Raw genomic sequence first — 18,329 nt, 5'->3', positions numbered from 1 at the left:
AGCTTTCTAGAAAGCCACACATGGATTTTTGTCATTTTCTACAGTTCTCAGAGACAGTACACAGGTCCCATCTCATAGAAGCATCAGGGATGTTAAATCTAAGAGAAACATTTAGTTCAGTAAAGTCCAGGCTTAACAGGCAATTGTTTACTGATTCATTCTCTCTACGGTAGAGGTTAGTAGTATTCCGTTATGCCACACAATAATCGTTTACAACCTATGTCTTAAACTATCCGAATCTAACTTATGAAAAGTCGCGGGTGTAGCTCAGTGGTAGAGCATTTGACTGCAGATCAAGAGGTCCCCAGTTCAACTCTGGGTGCTCCCTTTTGTAAAATTACTTTATCAAGTGTCATAATAATGACGTCCCTCTACAACTTGGAAATCATTCCAAGTATAGCTCAGTGGTAGAGCATTTGACTGCAGATCAAGAGGTCCCCAGTTAGACTCTGGATGCTCCCTTTTGTAAAATTTTTCATCAAGTGTCATCATAATGACGTCCCTCTACAACTTGGAAATCATTCTGCGTCCTCCGTTCTGCATCATTCGTCTTGTAACTATATCACTTAACATTGTGTCTTCCAAGAAAGGTTTTACTTTAGTCAATATGGTGTGGTGGCCAAGTGGGAAGGCGGTGGTCTTGTAAACCAAACATCATGGGATCAACCCCAATCCATGCATGTCAAGAAGGCAGTCAAGCTTTCTTCTATCCGAATCTAACTTATGAAAAGTGGGGGGTATAGTTCAGTGGTAGAGCATTTGACTGCAGATCAAGAGGTCCCCAGTTCAACTCTGGGTAATCCCTTTTGTAAAATTTTTTATCAAGTGTCATCATAATGACGTCCCTCTACAACTTGGAAATCATTCTGCCTACTCTGTTCTGCATCATTCGTCTTGTAACTATATCACTTACCATTGTGTCTTCCAAGAAAGGTTTTACTTCACTTAATATTGTGTGGTGGTCAAGTGGGAAGGCATTTGTCTTATAAACCAAACATGGGATCAACCTCCATCCATGCATGTCAGGAATGTAGTCAAGCTTTCTAGAAAGCCAGACATGGATTTTTGTCATTTTCTACAGTTCTCAGAGACAGTACACAGGTCCCATCTCATAGAAGCATCAGGGATGTTAAATCTAAGAGAAACATTTAGTTCATTAAAGTCCAGGCTTAACAGGAAATTGTTTACTGATTCATTCTCTCTACAGTAGAGGTTAGTAGTATTCCCTTACGCCACACATTAATCTTTTACGACCTATGTCTGAAACTATCTGAATCTATCCTATCATTAGTTGGGGGTATAGCTCGGTGGTAGAGCATTTGACTGCAGATCAAGAGGTCCCCAGTTCAACTCTGGGTGTTCCTTTTTATAAAATTACTTTATCAAGTGTCATATTAATGACGTCCCTCCACAACTTGGAAATCATTCTACCTCCTCTGTTCTGCATTATTCATCTTGTAACTAAATCACCTATTATTGTGTCTTCTAAAAATAGTTTTAAATTAATAATTGTGGCGTGGTGGCCAAGTGGTAAGGCGTTGGTCTTGCAAACCAAAGATCATGGGATCGACACCCATCCATGCCTATCAGGAATGTACCCAAGCTTTCTAGTGAACAGGATATGTCATTTTGACAGTTTCTACAGTTCTCAGAGATAGTACACTGGTCCCATCTTATATAAGCATCAGGGATGTTAAATCTAAGAGAAACATTTAGTTCATTAAAGTCCAGGCTTAACAGGGAATTGTTTACTGATTCATTCTCTCTACAGTAGAGGTGCGTAGTATTCCCTTATGCCACACATTAATCGTTTACGACCTATGTCTGAAACTATCTGAATCTATACTATCAATAGTGGGGGGTATAGCTCAGTGGTAGAGCATTTGACTGCAGATCAAGAGGTCTCTGTTCAACTCTGGGTGCTCCCTTTTGTAAAATTTTTCATCAAGTGTCATCATAATGACGTCCCTCTACAACTTGGAAATCATTCTGCCTACTCTGTTCTGCATCATTCGTCTTGTAACTATATCACTTACCATTGTGTCTTCCAAGAAAGGTTTTACTTCACTTAATGTTGTGTGGTGGTCAAGTGGGAAGGCATTTGTCTTATAAACCAAACATCATGGGATCAACCTCCATCCATGCATTTTAGGAATGTAGTCAAGCTTTCTAGAAAGCCAGACATGGATTTTTATCATTTTCTACAGTTCTCAGAGACAGTACACAGGCCCCATCTCATAGAAGCATCAGGGATGTTAATCTAAGAGAAACATTTAGTTCAGTAAAGTCCAGGCTTAACAGGGAATTGTTTACTGATTCATTCTCTCTACGGTAGAGGTTAGTAGTATTCCCTTACGCCACACATTAATCGTTTACGACCTATGTCTGAAACTATCTGAATCTATCCTATCATTAGTTGGGGGTATAGCTCGGTGGTAGAGCATTTGACTGCAGATCAAGAGGTCCCCAGTTCAACTCTGGGTGTTCCTTTTTATAAAATTACTTTATCAAGTGTCATATTAATGACGTCCCTCTACAACTTGGAAATCATTCCAAGTATAGCTCAGTGGTAGAGCATTTGACTGCAGATCAAGAGGTCCCCAGTTCAACTCTGGGTAGTCCCTTTTGTAAAATTTTTTATCAATTGTCATAATAATGACGTCCCTCTACAACTTGGAAATCATTCTACCTCCTCTGTTCTGCATTATTCATCTTGTAACTAAATCACCTATTATTGTGTCTTCTAAAAATAGTTTTAAATTACTAATTGTGGCGTGGTGGCCAAGTGGTAAGGCGTTGGTCTTGTAAACCAAAGATCATGGGATCGACACCCATCCATGCCTATCAGGAATGTACCCAAGCTTTCTAGTGAACAGGATATGTCATTTTGACAGTTTCTACAGTTCTCAGAGACAGTACACAGGTCCCATCTCATAGAAGCATCAGGGATGTTAAATCTAAGAGAAACGTTTAGTTCAGTAAAGTCCAGGCTTAACAGGGAATTGTTTACTGATTCATTCTCTCTACGGTAGAGGTTAGTAGTATTCCGTTATGCCACACAATAATCGTTTACAACCTATGTCTTAAACTATCCGAATCTAACTTATGAAAAGTGGGGGGTATAGCTCAGTGGTAGAGCATTTGACTGCAGATCAAGAGGTCCCCAGTTCAACTCTGGGTGCTCCCTTTTGTAAAATTTTTCATCAAGTGTCATCATAATGACGTCCCTCTACAACTTGGAAATCATTCTGCCTACTCTGTTCTGCATCATTCGTCTTGTAACTATATCACTTACCATTGTGTCTTCCAAGAAAGGTTTTACTTCACTTAATATTGTGTGGTGGTCAAGTGGGAAGGCATTGGTCTTATAAACCAAACATCATGGGATCAACCTCCATCCATGCATGTCAGTATTGTGGTCAAGCTTTCTAGAAAGCCACACATGGATTTTTGTCATTTTCTACAGTTCTCAGAGACAGTACACAGGTCCCATCTCATAGAAGCATCAGGGATGTTAAATCTAAGAGAAACATTTAGTTCAGTAAAGTCCAGGCTTAACAGGCAATTGTTTACTGATTCATTCTCTCTACGGTAGAGGTTAGTAGTATTCCGTTATGCCACACAATAATCGTTTACGACCTATGTCTTAAACTATCCGAATCTAACTTATGAAAAGTGGGGGGTATAGCTCAGTGGTAGAGCATTTGACTGCAGATCAAGAGGTCCCCAGTTCAACTCTGGGTGCTCCCTTTTGTAAAATTATTTTCTCAAGTGTCATAATAATGACGTCCCTCTACAACTTGGAAATCATTCCAAGTATAGCTCAGTGGTAGAGCATTTGACTGCAGATCAAGAGGTCCCCAGTTAGACTCTGGATGCTCCCTTTTGTAAAATTTTTCATCAAGTGTCATCATAATGACGTCCCTCTACAACTTGGAAATCATTCTGCGTCCTCCGTTCTGCATCATTCGTCTTGTAACTATATCACTTAACATTGTGTCTTCCAAGAAAGGTTTTACTTTAGTCAATATGGTGTGGTGGCCAAGTGGGAAGGCGGTGGTCTTGTAAACCAAACATCATGGGATCAACCCCAATCCATGCATGTCAAGAATGCAGTCAAGCTTTCTTCTATCCGAATCTAACTTATGAAAAGTGGGGGGTATAGCTCAGTGGTAGAGCATTTGACTGCAGATCAAGAGGTCCCCAGTTCAACTCTGGGTAATCCCTTTTGTAAAATTTTTTATCAAGTGTCATCATAATGACGTCCCTCTACAACTTGGAAATCATTCTGCCTACTCTGTTCTGCATCATTCGTCTTGTAACTATATCACTTACCATTGTGTCTTCCAAGAAAGGTTTTACTTCACTTAATATTGTGTGGTGGTCAAGTGGGAAGGCATTTGTCTTATAAACCAAACATGGGATCAACCTCCATCCATGCATGTCAGAATGTAGTCAAGCTTTCTAGAAAGCCAGACATGGATTTTTGTCATTTTCTACAGTTCTCAGAGACAGTACACAGGTCCCATCTCATAGAAGCATCAGGGATGTTAAATCTAAGAGAAACATTTAGTTCAGTAAAGTCCAGGCTTAACAGGGAATTGTTTACTGATTCATTCTCTCTACGGTAGAGGTTAGTAGTATTCCGTTATGCCACACAATAATCGTTTACAACCTATGTCTTAAACTATCCGAATCTAACTTATGAAAAGTGGGGGGTATAGCTCAGTGGTAGAGCTTTTGACTGCAGATCAAGAGGTCCCCAGTTCAACTCTGGGTGCTCCCTTTTGTAAAATTTTTCATCAAGTGTCATCATAATGACGTCCCTCTACAACTTGGAAATCATTCTGCCTACTCTGTTCTGCATCATTCGTCTTGTAACTATATCACTTACCATTGTGTCTTCCAAGAAAGGTTTTACTTCACTTAATATTGTGTGGTGGTCAAGTGGGAAGGCATTGGTCTTATAAACCAAACATCATGGGATCAACCTCCATCCATGCATGTCCGTATTGTGGTCAAGCTTTCTAGAAAGCCACACATGGACTTTTGTCTTTTTCTACAGTTCTCAGAGACAGTACACAGGTCCCATCTCATAGAAGCATCAGGGATGTTAAATCTAAGAGAAACATTTAGTTCAGTAAAGTCCAGGCTTAACAGGGAATTGTTTACTGATTCATTCTCTCTACGGTAGAGGTTAGTAGTATTCCGTTATGCCACACAACAATCGTTTACACCCTATGTCTTAAACTATCCGAATCTAACTTATGAAAAGTCGGGGGTATAGCTCAGTGGTAGAGCATTTGACTGCAGATCAAGAGGTCCCCAGTTCAACTCTGGGTGCTCCCTTTTGTAAAATTACTTTATCAAGTGTCATAATAATGACGTCCCTCTACAACTTGGAAATCATTCCAAGTATAGCTCAGTGGTAGAGCATTTGACTGCAGATCAAGAGGTCCCCAGTTAGACTCTGGATGCTCCCTTTTGTAAAATTTTTCATCAAGTGTCATCATAATGACGTCCCTCTACAACTTGGAAATCATTCTGCGTCCTCCGTTCTGCATCATTCGTCTTGTAACTATATCACTTAACATTGTGTCTTCCAAGAAAGGTTTTACTTTAGTCAATATGGTGTGGTGGCCAAGTGGGAAGGAGTTGGTCTTGTAAACCAAACATCATGGGATCAACCCCCATCCATGCATGTCAAGAATGCAGTCAAGCTTTCTTCTATCCGAATCTAACTTATGAAAAGTGGGGGGTATAGCTCAGTGGTAGAGCATTTGACTGCAGATCAAGTGGTCCCCAGTTCAACTCTGGGTGCTCCCTTTTGTAAAATTTTTCATCAAGTGTCATCATAATAACGTCCCTTTACAACTTGGAAATCATTCTGCCTACTCTGTTCTGCATCATTCGTCTTGTAACTATATCACTTACCATTGTGTCTTCCAAGAAAGGTTTTACTTCACTTAATATTGTGTGGTGGTCAAGTGGGAAGGCATTGGTCTTATAAACCAAACATCATGGGATCAACCTCCATCCATGCATGTCAGTATTGTGGTCAAGCTTTCTAGAAAGCCACACATGGATTTTTGTCATTTTCTACAGTTCTCAGAGACAGTACACAGGTCCCATCTCATAGAAGCATCAGGGATGTTAAATCTAAGAGAAACATTTAGTTCAGTAAAGTCCAGGCTTAACAGGGAATTGTTTACTGATTCATTCTCTCTACGGTAGAGGTTAGTAGTATTCCGTTATGCCACACAATAATCGTTTACAGCCTATGTCTTAAACTATCCGAATCCAACTTATGAAAAGTCGGGGGTATAGCTCAGTGGTAGAGCATTTGACTGCAGATCTAGAGGTCCCCAGTTCAACTCTCGGTGCTCCATTTTGTAAAATTACTTTATCAAGTGTCATAATAATGACGTCCCTCTACAACTTGGAAATCATTCCAAGTATAGCTCAGTGGTAGAGCATTTGACTGCAGATCAAGAGGTCCCCAGTTAGACTCTGGATGCTCCCTTTTGTAAAATTTTTCATCAAGTGTCATCATAATGACGTCCCTCTACAACTTGGAAATCATTCTGCGTCCTCCGTTCTGCATCATTCGTCTTGTAACTATATCACTTAACATTGTGTCTTCCAAGAAAGGTTTTACTTTAGTCAATATGGTGTGGTGGCCAAGTGGGAAGGCGTTGGTCTTGTAAACCAAACATCATGGGATCAACCCCCATCCATGCATGTCAAGAATGCAGTCAAGCTTTCTTCTATCCGAATCTAACTTATGAAAAGTGGGGGGTATAGCTCAGTGGTAGAGCATTTGACTGCAGATCAAGAGGTCCCCAGTTCAACTCTGGGTAATCCCTTTTGTAAAATTTTTCATCAAGTGTCATCATAATGACGTCCCTCTACAACTTGGAAATCATTCTGCCTACTCTGTTCTGCATCATTCGTCTTGTAACTATATCACTTACCATTGTGTCTTCCAAGAAAGGTTTTACTTCACTTAATATTGTGTGGTGGTCAAGTGGGAAGGCATTTGTCTTATAAACCAAACATGGGATCAACCTCCATCCATGCATGTCAGTATTGTAGTCAAGCTTTCTAGAAAGCCAGACATGGATTTTTGTCATTTTCTACAGTTCTCAGAGACAGTACACAGGTCCCATCTCATAGAAGCATCAGGGATGTTAAATCTAAGAGAAACATTTAGTTCATTAAAGTCCAGGCTTAACAGGAAATTGTTTACTGATTCATTCTCTCTACAGTAGAGGTTAGTAGTATTCCCTTACGCCACACATTAATCGTTTACGACCTATGTCTGAAACTATCTGAATCTATCCTATCATTAGTTGGGGGTATAGCTCGGTGGTAGAGCATTTGACTGCAGATCAAGAGGTCCCCAGTTCAACTCTGGGTGCTCCGTTTTGTAAAATTACTTTATCAAGTGTCATAATAATGACGTCCCTCTACAACTTGGAAATCATTCTACCTCCTCTGTTCTGCATTATTCATCTTGTAACTAAATCACCTATTATTGTGTCTTCTAAAAATAGTTTTAAATTAATAATTGTGGCGTGGTGGCCAAGTGGTAAGGCGTTGGTCTTGTAAACCAAAGATCTTGGGATCGACACCCATCCATGCCTATCAGGAATGTACCCAAGCTTTCTAGTGAACAGGATATGTCATTTTGACAGTTTCTACAGTTCTCAGAGATAGTACACTGGTCCCATCTTATATAAGCATCAGGGATGTTAAATCTAAGAGAAACATTTAGTTCATTAAAGTCCAGGCTTAACAGGGAATTGTTTACTGATTCATTCTCTCTACAGTAGAGGTGCGTAGTATTCCCTTATGCCGAACATTAATCGTTTACGACCTATGTCTGAAATTATCTGAATCTATACTATCAATAGTGGGGGGTATAGCTCAGTGGTAGAGCATTTGACTGCAGATCAAGAGGTCCCCAGTTCAACTCTGGGTGCTCCCTTTTGTAAAATTTTTCATCAAGTGTCATCATAATGACGTCCCTCTACAACTTGGAAATCATTCTGCCTACTCTGTTCTGCATCATTCGTCTTGTAACTATATCACTTACCATTGTGTCTTCCAAGAAAGGTTTTACTTCACTTAATATTGTGTGGTGGTCAAGTGGGAAGGCATTGGTCTTATAAACCAAACATCATGGGATTAACCTCCATCCATGCATGTCAGGAATGTAGTCAAGCTTTCTAGAAAGCCAGACATGGATTTTTGTCATTTTCTACAGTTCTCAGAGACAGTACACAGGCCCCATCTCATAGAAGCATCAGGGATGTTAAATCTAAGAGAAACATTTAGTTCATTAAAGTCCAGGCTTAACAGGGAATTGTTTACTGATTCATTCTCTCTACTGTAGAGGTTAGTAGTATTCCGTTATGCCACACAATAATCGTTTACAACCTATGTCTTAAACTATCCGAATCTAACTTATGAAAAGTGGGGTGTATAGCTCAGTGGTAGAGCATTTGACTGCAGATCAAGAGGTCCCCAGTTTAACTCTGGGTGCTCCCTTTTGTAAAATTTTTCATCAAGTGTCATCATAATGACGTCCCTCTACAACTTGGAAATCATTCTGCCTACTCTGTTCTGCATCATTCGTCTTGTAACTATATCACTTACCATTGTGTCTTCCAAGAAAGGTTTTACTTCACTTAATATTGTGTGGCGGTCAAGTGGGAAGGCATTGGTCTTATAAACCAAACATCATGGGATCAACCTCCATCCATGCATGTCAGTATTGTGGTCAAGCTTTCTAGAAAGCCACACATGGATTTTTGTCATTTTCTACAGTTCTCAGAGACAGTACACAGGTCCCATCTCATAGAAGCATCAGGGATGTTAAATCTAAGAGAAACATTTAGTTCAGTAAAGTCCAGGCTTAACAGGGAATTGTTTACTGATTCATTCTCTCTACGGTAGAGGTTAGTAGTATTCCGTTATGCCACACAATAATCGTTTACAACCTATGTCTTAAACTATCCGAATCAAACTTATGAAAAGTCGAGTGGTAGAGCATTTGACTGCAGATCAAGAGGTCCCCAGTTCAACTCTGGGTGCTCCGTTTTGTAAAATTACTTTATCAAGTGTCATAATAATGACGTCCCTCTACAACTTGGAAATCATTCTACCTCCTCTGTTCTGCATTATTCATCTTGTAACTAAATCACCTATTATTGTGTCTTCTAAAAATAGTTTTAAATTAATAACTGTGGCGTGGTGGCCAAGTGGTAAGGCGTTGGTCTTGTAAACCAAAGATCTTGGGATCGACACACATCCATGCCTATCAGGAATGTACCCAAGCTTTCTAGTGAACAGGATATGTCATTTTGACAGTTTCTACAGTTCTCAGAGATAGTACACTGGTCCCATCTTATATAAGCATCAGGGATGTTAAATCTAAGAGAAACATTTAGTTCATTAAAGTCCAGGCTTAACAGGGAATTGTTTACTGATTCATTCTCTCTACAGTAGAGGTGCGTAGTATTCCCTTATGCCACACATTAATCGTTTACGACCTATGTCTGAAACTATCTGAATCTATACTATCAATAGTGGGGGGTATAGCTCAGTGGTAGAGCATTTGACTGCAGATCAAGAGGTCTCTGTTCAACTCTGGGTGCTCCCTTTTGTAAAATTTTTCATCAAGTGTCATCATAATGACGTCCCTCTACAACTTGGAAATCATTCTGCCTACTCTGTTCTGCATCATTCGTCTTGTAACTATATCACTTACCATTGTGTCTTCCAAGAAAGGTTTTACTTCACTTAATGTTGTGTGGTGGTCAAGTGGGAAGGCATTTGTCTTATAAACCAAACATGGGATCAACCTCCATCCATGCATGTCAGGAATGTAGTCAAGCTTTCTAGAAAGCCAGACATGGATTTTTATCATTTTCTACAGTTCTCAGAGACAGTACACAGGCCCCATCTCATAGAAGCATCAGGGATGTTAAATCTAAGAGAAACATTTAGTTCAGTAAAGTCCAGGCTTAACAGGGAATTGTTTACTGATTCATTCTCTCTACGGTAGAGGTTAGTAGTATTCCGTTATGCCACACAATAATCGTTTACAACCTATGTCTTAAACTATCCGAATCTAACTTATGAAAAGTGGGGGGTATAGCTCAGTGGTAGAGCATTTGACTGCAGATCAAGAGGTCCCCAGTTCAACTCTGGGTGCTCCCTTTTGTAAAATTTTTCATCAAGTGTCATCATAATGACGTCCCTCTACAACTTGGAAATCATTCTGCCTACTCTGTTCTGCATCATTCGTCTTGTAACTATATCACTTACCATTGTGTCTTCCAAGAAAGGTTTTACTTCACTTAATATTGTGTGGTGGTCAAGTGGGAAGGCATTGGTCTTATAAACCAAACATCATGGGATCAACCTCCATCCATGCATGTCAGTATTGTGGTCAAGCTTTCTAGAAAGCCACACATGGATTTTTGTCATTTTCTACAGTTCTCAGAGACAGTACACAGGTCCCATCTCATAGAAGCATCAGGGATGTTAAATCTAAGAGAAACATTTAGTTCATTAAAGTCCAGGCTTAACAGGGAATTGTTTACTGATTCATTCTCTCTACTGTAGAGGTTAGTAGTATTCCGTTATGCCACACAATAATCGTTTACAACCTATGTCTTAAAGTTTCCGAATCTAACTTATGAAAAGTGGGGGGTATAGCTCAGTGGTAGAGCATTTGACTGCAGATCAAGAAGTCCCCAGTTCAACTCTGGGTGCTCCCTTTTGTAAAATTTTTCATCAAGTGTCATCATAATGACGTCCCTCTACAACTTGGAAATCATTCTGCCCACTCTGTTCTGCATCATTCGTCTTGTAACTTTATCACTTACCATTGTGTCTTCCAAGAAAGGTTTTACTTCACTTAATATTGTGTGGTGGTCAAGTGGGAAGGCATTGGTCTTATAAACCAAACATCATAGGATCAACCTCCATCCATGCATGTCAGTATTGTGGTCAAGCTTTCTAGAAAGCCACACATGGATTTTTGTCATTTTCTACAGTTCTCAGAGACAGTACACAGGTCCCATCTCATAGAAGCATCAGGGATGTTAAATCTAAGAGAAACATTTAGTTCAGTAAAGTCCAGGCTTAACAGGGAATTGTTTACTGATTCATTCTCTCTACGGTAGAGGTTAGTAGTATTCCGTTATGCCACACAATAATCGTTTACACCCTATGTCTTAAACTATCCGAATCTAACTTATGAAAAGTCGGGGGTATAGCTCAGTGGTAGAGCATTTGACTGCAGATCAAGAGGTCCCCAGTTCAACTCTGGGTGCTCCCTTTTGTAAAATTACTTTATCAAGTGTCATAATAATGACGTCCCTCTACAACTTGGAAATCATTCCAAGTATAGCTCAGTGGTAGAGCATTTGACTGCAGATCAAGAGGTCCACAGTTAGACTCTGGATGCTCCCTTTTGTAAAATTTTTCATCAAGTGTCATCATAATGACGTCCCTCTACAACTTGGAAATCATTCTGCGTCCTCCGTTCTGCATCATTCGTCTTGTAACTATATCACTTAACATTGTGTCTTCCAAGAAAGGTTTTACTTTAGTCAATATGGTGTGGTGGCCAAGTGGCAAGGAGTTGGTCTTGTAAACCAAACATCATGGGATTAACCCCCATCCATGCATGTCAAGAAGGCAGTCAAGCTTTCTTCTATCCGAATCTAACTTATGAAAAGTGGGGGGTATAGTTCAGTGGTAGAGCATTTGACTGCAGATCAAGAGGTCCCCAGTTCAATTCTGGGTAATCCCTTTTGTAAAATTTTTTATCAAGTGTCATCATAATGACGTCCCTCTACAACTTGGAAATCATTCTGCCTACTCTGTTCTGCATCATTCGTCTTGTAACTATATCACTTACCATTGTGTCTTCCAAGAAAGGTTTTACTTCACTTAATATTGTGTGGTGGTCAAGTGGGAAGGCATTTGTCTTATAAACCAAACATGGGATCAACCTCCATCCATGCATGTCAGGAATGTAGTCAAGCTTTCTAGAAAGCCAGACATGGATTTTTGTCATTTTCTACAGTTCTCAGAGACAGTACACAGGTCCCATCTCATAGAAGCATCAGGGATGTTAAATCTAAGAGAAACATTTAGTTCATTAAAGTCCAGGCTTAACAGGAAATTGTTTACTGATTCATTCTCTCTACAGTAGAGGTTAGTAGTATTCCCTTACGCCACACATTAATCTTTTACGACCTATGTCTGAAACTATCTGAATCTATCCTATCATTAGTTGGGGGTATAGCTCGGTGGTAGAGCATTTGACTGCAGATCAAGAGGTCCCCAGTTCAACTCTGGGTGTTCCTTTTTATAAAATTACTTTATCAAGTGTCATATTAATGACGTCCCTCCACAACTTGGAAATCATTCTACCTCCTCTGTTCTGCATTATTCATCTTGTAACTAAATCACCTATTATTGTGTCTTCTAAAAATAGTTTAAATTAATAATTGTGGCGTGGTGGCCAAGTGGTAAGGCGTTGGTCTTGCAAACCAAAGATCATGGGATCGACACCCATCCATGCCTATCAGGAATGTACCCAAGCTTTCTAGTGAACAGGATATGTCATTTTGACAGTTTCTACAGTTCTCAGAGATAGTACACTGGTCCCATCTTATATAAGCATCAGGGATGTTAAATCTAAGAGAAACATTTAGTTCATTAAAGTCCAGGCTTAACAGGGAATTGTTTACTGATTCATTCTCTCTACAGTAGAGGTGCGTAGTATTCCCTTATGCCACACATTAATCGTTTACGACCTATGTCTGAAACTATCTGAATCTATACTATCAATAGTGGGGGGTATAGCTCAGTGGTAGAGCATTTGACTGCAGATCAAGAGGTCTCTGTTCAACTCTGGGTGCTCCCTTTTGTAAAATTTTTCATCAAGTGTCATCATAATGACGTCCCTCTACAACTTGGAAATCATTCTGCCTACTCTGTTCTGCATCATTCGTCTTGTAACTATATCACTTACCATTGTGTCTTCCAAGAAAGGTTTTACTTCACTTAATGTTGTGTGGTGGTCAAGTGGGAAGGCATTTGTCTTATAAACCAAACATCATGGGATCAACCTCCATCCATGCATTTTAGGAATGTAGTCAAGCTTTCTAGAAAGCCAGACATGGATTTTTATCATTTTCTACAGTTCTCAGAGACAGTACACAGGCCCCATCTCATAGAAGCATCAGGGATGTTAAATCTAAGAGAAACATTTAGTTCAGTAAAGTCCAGGCTTAACAGGGAATTGTTTACTGATTCATTCTCTCTACGGTAGAGGTTAGTAGTATTCCCTTACGCCACACATTAATCGTTTACGACCTATGTCTGAAACTATCTGAATCTATCCTATCATTAGTTGGGGGTATAGCTCGGTGGTAGAGCATTTGACTGCAGATCAAGAGGTCCCCAGTTCAACTCTGGGTGTTCCTTTTTATAAAATTACTTTATCAAGTGTCATATTAATGACGTCCCTCTACAACTTGGAAATCATTCCAAGTATAGCTCAGTGGTAGAGCATTTGACTGCAGATCAAGAGGTCCCCAGTTCAACTCTGGGTAGTCCCTTTTGTAAAATTTTTCATCAATTGTCATCATAATGACGTCCCTCTACAACTTGGAAATCATTCTACCTCCTCTGTTCTGCATTATTCATCTTGTAACTAAATCACCTATTATTGTGTCTTCTAAAAATAGTTTTAAATTACTAATTGTGGCGTGGTGGCCAAGTGGTAAGGCGTTGGTCTTGTAAACCAAAGATCATGGGATCGACACCCATCCATGCCTATCAGGAATGTACCCAAGCTTTCTAGTGAACAGGATATGTCATTTTGACAGTTTCTACAGTTCTCAGAGACAGTACACAGGTCCCATCTCATAGAAGCATCAGGGATGTTAAATCTAAGAGAAACGTTTAGTTCAGTAAAGTCCAGGCTTAACAGGGAATTGTTTACTGATTCATTCTCTCTACGGTAGAGGTTAGTAGTATTCCGTTATGCCACACAATAATCGTTTACAACCTATGTCTTAAACTATCCGAATCTAACTTATGAAAAGTGGGGGGTATAGCTCAGTGGTAGAGCATTTGACTGCAGATCAAGAGGTCCCCAGTTCAACTCCGGGTAATCCCTTTTGTAAAATTTTTCATCAAGTGTCATCATAATGACGTCCCTCTACAACTTGGAAATCATTCTGCCTACTCTGTTCTGCATCATTCGTCTTGTAACTATATCACTTACCATTGTGTCTTCCAAGAAAGGTTTTACTTCACTTAATATTGTGTGGTGGTCAAGTGGGAAGGCATTTGTCTTATAAACCAAACATGGGATCAACCTCCATCCATGCATGTCAGAATGTAGTCAAGCTTTCTAGAAAGCCAGACATGGATTTTTGTCATTTTCTACAGTTCTCAGAGACAGTACACAGGTCCCATCTCATAGAAGCATCAGGGATGTTAAATCTAAGAGAAACATTTAGTTCAGTAAAGTCCAGGCTTAACAGGGAATTGTTTACTGATTCATTCTCTCTACGGTAGAGGTTAGTAGTATTCCGTTATGCCACACAATAATCGTTTACAACCTATGTCTTAAACTATCCGAATCTAACTTATGAAAAGTGGGGGGTATAGCTCAGTGGTAGAGCTTTTGACTGCAGATCAAGAGGTCCCCAGTTCAACTCTGGGTGCTCCCTTTTGTAAAATTTTTCATCAAGTGTCATCATAATGACGTCCCTCTACAACTTGGAAATCATTCTGCCTACTCTGTTCTGCATCATTCGTCTTGTAACTATATCACTTACCATTGTGTCTTCCAAGAAAGGTTTTACTTCACTTAATATTGTGTGGTGGTCAAGTGGGAAGGCATTGGTCTTATAAACCAAACATCATGGGATCAACCTCCATCCATGCATGTCAGTATTGTGGTCAAGCTTTCTAGAAAGCCACACATGGATTTTTGTCATTTTCTACAGTTCTCAGAGACAGTACACAGGTCCCATCTCATAGAAGCATCAGGGATGTTAAATCTAAGAGAAACATTTAGTTCAGTAAAGTCCAGGCTTAACAGGCAATTGTTTACTGATTCATTCTCTCTACGGTAGAGGTTAGTAGTATTCCGTTATGCCACACAATAATCGTTTACAACCTATGTCTTAAACTATCCGAATCTAACTTATGAAAAGTCGCGGGTGTAGCTCAGTGGTAGAGCATTTGACTGCAGATCAAGAGGTCCCCAGTTCAACTCTGGGTGCTCCCTTTTGTAAAATTACTTTATCAAGTGTCATAATAATGACGTCCCTCTACAACTTGGAAATCATTCCAAGTATAGCTCAGTGGTAGAGCATTTGACTGCAGATCAAGAGGTCCCCAGTTAGACTCTGGATGCTCCCTTTTGTAAAATTTTTCATCAAGTGTCATCATAATGACGTCCCTCTACAACTTGGAAATCATTCTGCGTCCTCCGTTCTGCATCATTCGTCTTGTAACTATATCACTTAACATTGTGTCTTCCAAGAAAGGTTTTACTTTAGTCAATATGGTGTGGTGGCCAAGTGGGAAGGCGGTGGTCTTGTAAACCAAACATCATGGGATCAACCCCAATCCATGCATGTCAAGAATGCAGTCAAGCTTTCTTCTATCCGAATCTAACTTATGAAAAGTGGGGGGTATAGCTCAGTGGTAGAGCATTTGACTGCAGATCAAGAGGTCCCCAGTTCAACTCCGGGTAATCCCTTTTGTAAAATTTTTCATCAAGTGTCATCATAATGACGTCCCTCTACAACTTGGAAATCATTCTGCCTACTCTGTTCTGCATCATTCGTCTTGTAACTATATCACTTACCATTGTGTCTTCCAAGAAAGGTTTTACTTCACTTAATATTGTGTGGTGGTCAAGTGGGAAGGCATTTGTCTTATAAACCAAACATGGGATCAACCTCCATCCATGCATGTCAGAATGTAGTCAAGCTTTCTAGAAAGCCAGACATGGATTTTTGTCATTTTCTACAGTTCTCAGAGACAGTACACAGGTCCCATCTCATAGAAGCATCAGGGATGTTAAATCTAAGAGAAACATTTAGTTCAGTAAAGTCCAGGCTTAACAGGGAATTGTTTACTGATTCATTCTCTCTACGGTAGAGGTTAGTAGTATTCCGTTATGCCACACAATAATCGTTTACAACCTATGTCTTAAACTATCCGAATCTAACTTATGAAAAGTGGGGGGTATAGCTCAGTGGTAGAGCTTTTGACTGCAGATCAAGAGGTCCCCAGTTCAACTCTGGGTGCTCCCTTTTGTAAAATTTTTCATCAAGTGTCATCATAATGACGTCCCTCTACAACTTGGAAATCATTCTGCCTACTCTGTTCTGCATCATTCGTCTTGTAACTATATCACTTACCATTGTGTCTTCCAAGAAAGGTTTTACTTCACTTAATATTGTGTGGTGGTCAAGTGGGAAGGCATTGGTCTTATAAACCAAACATCATGGGATCAACCTCCATCCATGCATGTCCGTATTGTGGTCAAGCTTTCTAGAAAGCCACACATGGACTTTTGTCTTTTTCTACAGTTCTCAGAGACAGTACACAGGTCCCATCTCATAGAAGCATCAGGGATGTTAAATCTAAGAGAAACATTTAGTTCAGTAAAGTCCAGGCTTAACAGGGAATTGTTTACTGATTCATTCTCTCTACGGTAGAGGTTAGTAGTATTCCGTTATGCCACACAACAATCGTTTACACCCTATGTCTTAAACTATCCGAATCTAACTTATGAAAAGTCGGGGGTATAGCTCAGTGGTAGAGCATTTGACTGCAGATCAAGAGGTCCCCAGTTCAACTCTGGGTGCTCCCTTTTGTAAAATTACTTTATCAAGTGTCATAATAATGACGTCCCTCTACAACTTGGAAATCATTCCAAGTATAGCTCAGTGGTAGAGCATTTGACTGCAGATCAAGAGGTCCCCAGTTAGACTCTGGATGCTCCCTTTTGTAAAATTTTTCATCAAGTGTCATCATAATGACGTCCCTCTACAACTTGGAAATCATTCTGCGTCCTCCGTTCTGCATCATTCGTCTTGTAACTATATCACTTAACATTGTGTCTTCCAAGAAAGGTTTTACTTTAGTCAATATGGTGTGGTGGCCAAGTGGGAAGGAGTTGGTCTTGTAAACCAAACATCATGGGATCAACCCCCATCCATGCATGTCAAGAATGCAGTCAAGCTTTCTTCTATCCGAATCTAACTTATGAAAAGTGGGGGGTATAGCTCAGTGGTAGAGCATTTGACTGCAGATCAAGTGGTCCCCAGTTCAACTCTGGGTGCTCCCTTTTGTAAAATTTTTCATCAAGTGTCATCATAATAACGTCCCTTTACAACTTGGAAATCATTCTGCCTACTCTGTTCTGCATCATTCGTCTTGTAACTATATCACTTACCATTGTGTCTTCCAAGAAAGGTTTTACTTCACTTAATATTGTGTGGTGGTCAAGTGGGAAGGCATTGGTCTTATAAACCAAACATCATGGGATCAACCTCCATCCATGCATGTCAGTATTGTAGTCAAGCTTTCTAGAAAGCCACACATGGATTTTTGTCATTTTCTACAGTTCTCAGAGACAGTACACAGGTCCCATCTCATAGAAGCATCAGGGATGTTAAATCTAAGAGAAACATTTAGTTCAGTAAAGTCCAGGCTTAACAGGGAATTGTTTACTGATTCATTCTCTCTACGGTAGAGGTTAGTAGTATTCCGTTATGCCACACAATAATCGTTTACAACCTATGTCTTAAACTATCTGAATCTAAGCTATGAAAAGTGGGGGGTATAGCTCAGTGGTAGAGCATTTGACTGCAGATCAAGAGGTCCCCAGTTCAACTCTGGGTGCTCCCTTTTGTAAAATTACTTTATCAAGTGTCATAATAATGACGTCCCTCTACAACTTGGAAATCATTCTATCTCCTCTGTTCTGCATTATTCATCTTGTAACTAAATCACCTATTATTGTGTCTTCTAAAAATAGTTTTAAATCACCTATTGTGGCGTGGTGGCCAAGTGGTAAGGCGTTGGTCTTGTAAACCACAGATCATGGGATCGACACCCATCCATGCCTATCAGGAATGTACCCAAGCTTTCTAGTGAACAGGATATGTCATTTTGACAGTTTCTACAGTTCTCAGAGATAGTACACTGGTCCCATCTTATATAAGCATCAGGGATGTTAAATCTAAGAGAAACATTTAGTTCAT

The 18,329-nt window shown here is 39.8% G+C and overlaps 1 protein-coding gene and 31 non-coding genes across 33 annotated transcripts in view; 31 read left to right on the top strand and 1 right to left on the bottom strand.

The window, feature by feature from the left end:
- Positions 1-18,329, bottom strand: part of LOC114854404 (sodium/potassium/calcium exchanger 3) — an 80,478-nt gene that overhangs the window by 41,731 nt on the left and 20,418 nt on the right. The window lies entirely within an intron of this gene.
- Positions 257-328, top strand: trnac-gca (transfer RNA cysteine (anticodon GCA)). The gene has a single exon. It is a non-coding gene; the product is annotated as a tRNA-Cys (tRNA).
- Positions 734-805, top strand: trnac-gca (transfer RNA cysteine (anticodon GCA)). The gene has a single exon. It is a non-coding gene; the product is annotated as a tRNA-Cys (tRNA).
- trnac-gca (transfer RNA cysteine (anticodon GCA)) lies at positions 1,294-1,365 on the top strand. The gene has a single exon. It is a non-coding gene; the product is annotated as a tRNA-Cys (tRNA).
- Positions 1,514-1,585, top strand: trnaa-ugc (transfer RNA alanine (anticodon UGC)). Its single transcript has one exon. It is a non-coding gene; the product is annotated as a tRNA-Ala (tRNA).
- Positions 2,419-2,490, top strand: trnac-gca (transfer RNA cysteine (anticodon GCA)). Its single transcript has one exon. It is a non-coding gene; the product is annotated as a tRNA-Cys (tRNA).
- trnat-ugu (transfer RNA threonine (anticodon UGU)) lies at positions 2,772-2,843 on the top strand. Its single transcript has one exon. It is a non-coding gene; the product is annotated as a tRNA-Thr (tRNA).
- trnac-gca (transfer RNA cysteine (anticodon GCA)) lies at positions 3,116-3,187 on the top strand. The gene has a single exon. It is a non-coding gene; the product is annotated as a tRNA-Cys (tRNA).
- Positions 3,679-3,750, top strand: trnac-gca (transfer RNA cysteine (anticodon GCA)). Its single transcript has one exon. It is a non-coding gene; the product is annotated as a tRNA-Cys (tRNA).
- Positions 4,156-4,227, top strand: trnac-gca (transfer RNA cysteine (anticodon GCA)). The gene has a single exon. It is a non-coding gene; the product is annotated as a tRNA-Cys (tRNA).
- trnac-gca (transfer RNA cysteine (anticodon GCA)) lies at positions 4,715-4,786 on the top strand. The gene has a single exon. It is a non-coding gene; the product is annotated as a tRNA-Cys (tRNA).
- On the top strand, positions 5,278-5,349 carry trnac-gca (transfer RNA cysteine (anticodon GCA)). The gene has a single exon. It is a non-coding gene; the product is annotated as a tRNA-Cys (tRNA).
- On the top strand, positions 5,755-5,826 carry trnac-gca (transfer RNA cysteine (anticodon GCA)). The gene has a single exon. It is a non-coding gene; the product is annotated as a tRNA-Cys (tRNA).
- Positions 6,795-6,866, top strand: trnac-gca (transfer RNA cysteine (anticodon GCA)). The gene has a single exon. It is a non-coding gene; the product is annotated as a tRNA-Cys (tRNA).
- On the top strand, positions 7,919-7,990 carry trnac-gca (transfer RNA cysteine (anticodon GCA)). Its single transcript has one exon. It is a non-coding gene; the product is annotated as a tRNA-Cys (tRNA).
- trnac-gca (transfer RNA cysteine (anticodon GCA)) lies at positions 8,482-8,553 on the top strand. Its single transcript has one exon. It is a non-coding gene; the product is annotated as a tRNA-Cys (tRNA).
- On the top strand, positions 10,156-10,227 carry trnac-gca (transfer RNA cysteine (anticodon GCA)). Its single transcript has one exon. It is a non-coding gene; the product is annotated as a tRNA-Cys (tRNA).
- trnac-gca (transfer RNA cysteine (anticodon GCA)) lies at positions 10,719-10,790 on the top strand. The gene has a single exon. It is a non-coding gene; the product is annotated as a tRNA-Cys (tRNA).
- trnac-gca (transfer RNA cysteine (anticodon GCA)) lies at positions 11,282-11,353 on the top strand. The gene has a single exon. It is a non-coding gene; the product is annotated as a tRNA-Cys (tRNA).
- On the top strand, positions 11,759-11,830 carry trnac-gca (transfer RNA cysteine (anticodon GCA)). The gene has a single exon. It is a non-coding gene; the product is annotated as a tRNA-Cys (tRNA).
- trnac-gca (transfer RNA cysteine (anticodon GCA)) lies at positions 12,319-12,390 on the top strand. The gene has a single exon. It is a non-coding gene; the product is annotated as a tRNA-Cys (tRNA).
- On the top strand, positions 12,538-12,609 carry trnaa-ugc (transfer RNA alanine (anticodon UGC)). The gene has a single exon. It is a non-coding gene; the product is annotated as a tRNA-Ala (tRNA).
- trnac-gca (transfer RNA cysteine (anticodon GCA)) lies at positions 13,444-13,515 on the top strand. Its single transcript has one exon. It is a non-coding gene; the product is annotated as a tRNA-Cys (tRNA).
- trnat-ugu (transfer RNA threonine (anticodon UGU)) lies at positions 13,797-13,868 on the top strand. The gene has a single exon. It is a non-coding gene; the product is annotated as a tRNA-Thr (tRNA).
- On the top strand, positions 14,141-14,212 carry trnac-gca (transfer RNA cysteine (anticodon GCA)). The gene has a single exon. It is a non-coding gene; the product is annotated as a tRNA-Cys (tRNA).
- trnac-gca (transfer RNA cysteine (anticodon GCA)) lies at positions 14,700-14,771 on the top strand. Its single transcript has one exon. It is a non-coding gene; the product is annotated as a tRNA-Cys (tRNA).
- Positions 15,263-15,334, top strand: trnac-gca (transfer RNA cysteine (anticodon GCA)). The gene has a single exon. It is a non-coding gene; the product is annotated as a tRNA-Cys (tRNA).
- On the top strand, positions 15,740-15,811 carry trnac-gca (transfer RNA cysteine (anticodon GCA)). The gene has a single exon. It is a non-coding gene; the product is annotated as a tRNA-Cys (tRNA).
- Positions 16,299-16,370, top strand: trnac-gca (transfer RNA cysteine (anticodon GCA)). The gene has a single exon. It is a non-coding gene; the product is annotated as a tRNA-Cys (tRNA).
- Positions 16,862-16,933, top strand: trnac-gca (transfer RNA cysteine (anticodon GCA)). The gene has a single exon. It is a non-coding gene; the product is annotated as a tRNA-Cys (tRNA).
- On the top strand, positions 17,339-17,410 carry trnac-gca (transfer RNA cysteine (anticodon GCA)). Its single transcript has one exon. It is a non-coding gene; the product is annotated as a tRNA-Cys (tRNA).
- Positions 17,902-17,973, top strand: trnac-gca (transfer RNA cysteine (anticodon GCA)). The gene has a single exon. It is a non-coding gene; the product is annotated as a tRNA-Cys (tRNA).

Source organism: Betta splendens, chromosome 1 (genome assembly GCF_900634795.4).
Source record: "Betta splendens chromosome 1, fBetSpl5.4, whole genome shotgun sequence".
Taxonomy (NCBI): Eukaryota; Metazoa; Chordata; class Actinopteri; order Anabantiformes; family Osphronemidae; genus Betta; species Betta splendens.
This window is presented reverse-complemented; position numbering and strand designations above follow the sequence as displayed.